Raw genomic sequence first — 4,031 nt, forward strand, 5'->3', positions numbered from 1 at the left:
GGAAGTTGGGGTGGAACTAAACAAGGGCCAAGTGCTTGTTTACTTCCTAAAAAGTTTTTTAAAAAGTGCTACAGTACCCATTATATCGAATCTTACGATACGTGCATGGAACATTAAATGTAGACGAAAAAAATTAATTGTACAGTTTAATTAGAAATTACGAGACGAACGTTTTGAACCTAATTAGTTCATGATTGAACACTAATTGTTAAATAAAAACGAAAGTGCTACAGTAACCAAATTCTCAAAATTAACAAACTAAACACAGCCCAAGATTATGGGAGGCAGCGACATGGCAATTTTGCTCCTCCGTATCTGACCCCCAAGAATATTGACACGACGTCGACAAAGTGGGAGGTTATTCGAGTGTTTTTTTTATCGAGGCGATCAGGGAGATGTGTAGACGTGCATGTACATGACGAACGAGGAGCTACAGAATGAGTACTGTCAAGCACAGGATCTGCGCTCATACAATTTAAAACAACTCGTGTCTTTGAGAAGGTGCGGAGTCCAAACTCCTATACGTGTATTTCGTTGCAACGCACGGTAGTTTGCTAGTTCAATATAAGATGCAAACGGCGGTCTGGCACTCTGGCCAAAATTTCTAGTCCCGCTCTGGCAAAAATAAACGGCGGCCTGCTAAAATTTCTATTCCCGCCAGAAGACACCACGCCCAAGCCAAAAAAAAAAGAGAGAGAGAGAAAAAAACTGAAAAAAAAAAGAGAAAAGAAAACCCCACGCCCAAACCCTATCCTAATTCTCCGCACTCTCCTCACGGGCTGACTCCCCGCGCCGCCCCTCACCCCCGAACCCCGGCCATCGCTCTCCCGTCCCTCCTCCCTCCTCCCTCCTCCCTCCTCCCTAGCCACGCCTAGCGCGGGCGGCCGCCGCACCCTCGCCCAGCGCGGCGCGCGGCATCCGCGCCTCGCCGCCCCGGCACGCCGCCGCGCCGCCGCCCATGGAGGAGGCCATGACCGCCGGTCCGCCGCCCTCAGAGGAAGCGTGCGGTTTGCCCTTCTCTGATCTGCCGTTCTGGCATTAGTTTCCCCTCTCCCTGTCTCATGCACCGAGCTCGGCCGGGTGTTTGATCGGTGAGCACGAGCCCTTATTCTCCCTCGTCTAATTTATATGGTTAAATTGCTATATTACACTTCATGTTGACATCAACACTCAGTTGCTGTAGATCTGAAGCAGACAAGGGAGATCTGAAGCGCTAGGGTAGCTCCTTCTATTTTCAGAACATGTTATGTAAGTTCCATCTGTCTTCAAAACCTATTTATCGGGGATTTATGTTTGATTTGTGAGATGAAAAATGTCGTGTATGAAAATAACTTACATGTATGCAAAATAAAGCTCTGGCCTAACCATAAGTAGGCTTAAGGGATGCTATGATTAGCTTATAATTTAATTGAATTGGCAATGCCACAAAGTACATGATGCACTTGAGAAAGACATTTTTGTTATTTAACAAAGACATTTCCAGTTTAGATCACTGCCATATTCATATAGTTAGTTAATTCATGTATTTTAGTTAATAGTAATTTACTTTAATTTAATTCGAGATTGTATACATTGAAATCAAGCTGTAGATGAGCTGCTCTAATACATGTATCTTTAGATTACTTTAACTGGTAATAACACTATGGTTAATGTGTGCATAGATGTCTTTGCTTGCTTCATTCAGCTGCTCGTGCTTGTGCTTGAAAGAAAGGAAGCTTCTTGCTGCTCCTTAGGGAAACGTGTTGGTGTTTGAAGAAAGAAGTGTTGAGAGAGTGAAGTGAAGCTCTGTAGTTCTTGAATGAGCTTGGTAAGATATCATGTTTTATTCCTGAATTGTGGATTGTCTTCCTGCATCAAATCTACAATAGGTGATAAGCATGCAATCTGTAGTTGTTTTTTGAGGGTCGTCCAATATTCAGACCTTGTAGTGTCTTTCAACTAACTGCGCTAAGTTTAAACCACTAAGGGTCAAAGTTGTTTCTACTAGAGAAATAATATGACTTCTACATACTGCAGTAATTTTCAAATAAAGAAAAACCTTAATTTTATATAATAATGCATAAATGGATTGTTCAATAGAAATGTATGGACTGATATGTTTAGTAGTTGTTCCTACTCTGGTACAAAGCAACCATAATGCTGCATTCTTGGACATCCATATAATTGATGCCTGTCTTCAGTATATATGCTTATTATGAAGACTAATAATAGTAGACCTATCTGTTATTCTAAATCTCTATATTTGCAGGTTTGCTCTCATGGTTGTAGACAATGCGACAGCTCTGTACAGAACTGATTTCTCAGGACGAGGGGAGCTATCAGCGAAGCAAATGCACATGGCCAAGTTCCTGAGGAGCCTTCAGAAGTTTGCTGATGAGGTCAGTTGTAAGTTAGCATTCTTTTTTTTTTTTTGTCATTGAGAAAATTATAGGCCTTTGGAATTTATTTCAAAGGTTAGAAATGTGCAGGCTGTATCTATGGAGGAGAGATATTGGTTCAGTGTTATTCTGGAGGAGAGTCATTCTTTTGGGGTGCTTGGCAAGTCTGGGCGTGGCCTTGCTGAACATTATGGAGTTCATGCAAGTGTTTTGCCTCCGCTTTTTCTTACATGTTTCCCCGTGATATTGAAATGGTGATCTAGGAACTTACATGAACAGTTTCGTCTTTGAACAGTTTGAGACACCTGCAGACCTGTCTCTTCTCCCTGTATGGTGAATGGTTCTTTCTGTTTGCTATGACTATGAGACAGGATATGTTATGTATGTCCCAAGGATTTATGTTGAATGGCTTGGACTATGAGGCATGCCTTTTAGTGTAATATAGTTGACACTTGGATGAAGTTGGAATATATTTGTATTGGAAGCAATTGTATATATGATTAATGAATGCTATTGATTCCAACATGTCACCGTATAAACAATCCTGTATTAAACTGCTGGAAACAAATGTCTGCCGATTTTTCTTTGTGAATGCAAGTACATACCTTTTCGAATGCAAGTAAAGTTGTTTTGTTATATCTGAAACTTGCTAGTAAGACATTTATTGTGCTTGTGCTGATGGCCATGTGGATACATCCATAAACTATTCAGCTTGAATAGCAGAGTATTTCCCTATACTAAAATATCATGCTGAATTGCTGATAGTAGCATGTGCCTAAACTTTCCAGGTTATGTGCCACTGATGATGCTTGCTTTTCTGCTTTGTTTAAGGGTCAATTTGAGTTAGCTTCTTGGGAAGGCTCCGAAGAACCATTTGCACATCATATGAAGTTTAGATAGCCAGACCTAAAGCTTCTTTAGGCTTTCTGTTGAATTGGAAAGTGAGGTGAGCATTTGAGTTCAGATTTAGTTAAAATGGCAGGTTATTATGATATATATTTGGTTGTATGTGTATGATATTTTAGCTACCTATTGTTAGTTCAGATTTAGTCAATACCTGTTGTGAATTGCTTGATAAAAGGATGTATCTCAAGTTTGTAAAGAATTTGATTGCTAAATGGATAAAACAATGTTGTATCCAAATTTCTTTACATTATGTGCATGAATTAATAAATCTAGATTACTAATATCTCAATCTTATTCTTTTGGTGAATAGGTGGGCATCTTGTGTGGGAGGCTCAGAATAGCAAAGACAATCGAGATCATGACTGGTTGCATTGCTAAGAACGCAAGTGCTGCATAGATGTTAGGAAATCTTGTAGCGGTAAAAGTTTTAAATAGCCATGAAATTCTATGTACTATGCACTCGTTTATGATTTTAGCTATTGTTTAAATGGTTTGTCAACTTATCGAATACTTTATTATATATAATTAATATATGTGTGTGCAATCGCTTTTGTTATGGTTTATTGTTTTTGCAATACGATTTATTAAACCACAAATCAAATGCTACTAGCATTGCAATACAAATTATGGTAATGAGCTGCTATGCGTGGCAATATGACCTATGGTAATGAACTCACTTGTGTGGCAAATGGTACTATTGCCATGGCATAGCTACTGTAACAATAATATATGATCTCTCGCAACTAA

The 4,031-nt window shown here is 39.5% G+C and overlaps 1 long non-coding RNA gene across 6 annotated transcripts; it reads left to right on the top strand.

The window, feature by feature from the left end:
- The first annotated feature begins 810 nt into the window (after positions 1–810).
- On the top strand, positions 811–3,819 carry LOC136513684 (uncharacterized). Of its 6 annotated transcripts, none has more exons than XR_010773421.1 (6): positions 811–1,091; positions 1,175–1,248; positions 1,662–1,807; positions 2,249–2,378; positions 2,469–3,324; positions 3,595–3,819. It is a non-coding gene; the product is annotated as an uncharacterized lncRNA (long non-coding RNA). The 6 variants fall into 6 exon arrangements; XR_010773417.1 differs by having other exon boundaries at positions 1,685–1,807; XR_010773420.1 differs by having other exon boundaries at positions 1,184–1,248.
- The last annotated feature ends 212 nt before the right edge of the window (positions 3,820–4,031 follow it).

Source organism: Miscanthus floridulus, chromosome 16 (assembly GCF_019320115.1).
Source record: "Miscanthus floridulus cultivar M001 chromosome 16, ASM1932011v1, whole genome shotgun sequence".
In the NCBI taxonomy this organism is placed as follows: Eukaryota; Viridiplantae; Streptophyta; class Magnoliopsida; order Poales; family Poaceae; genus Miscanthus; species Miscanthus floridulus.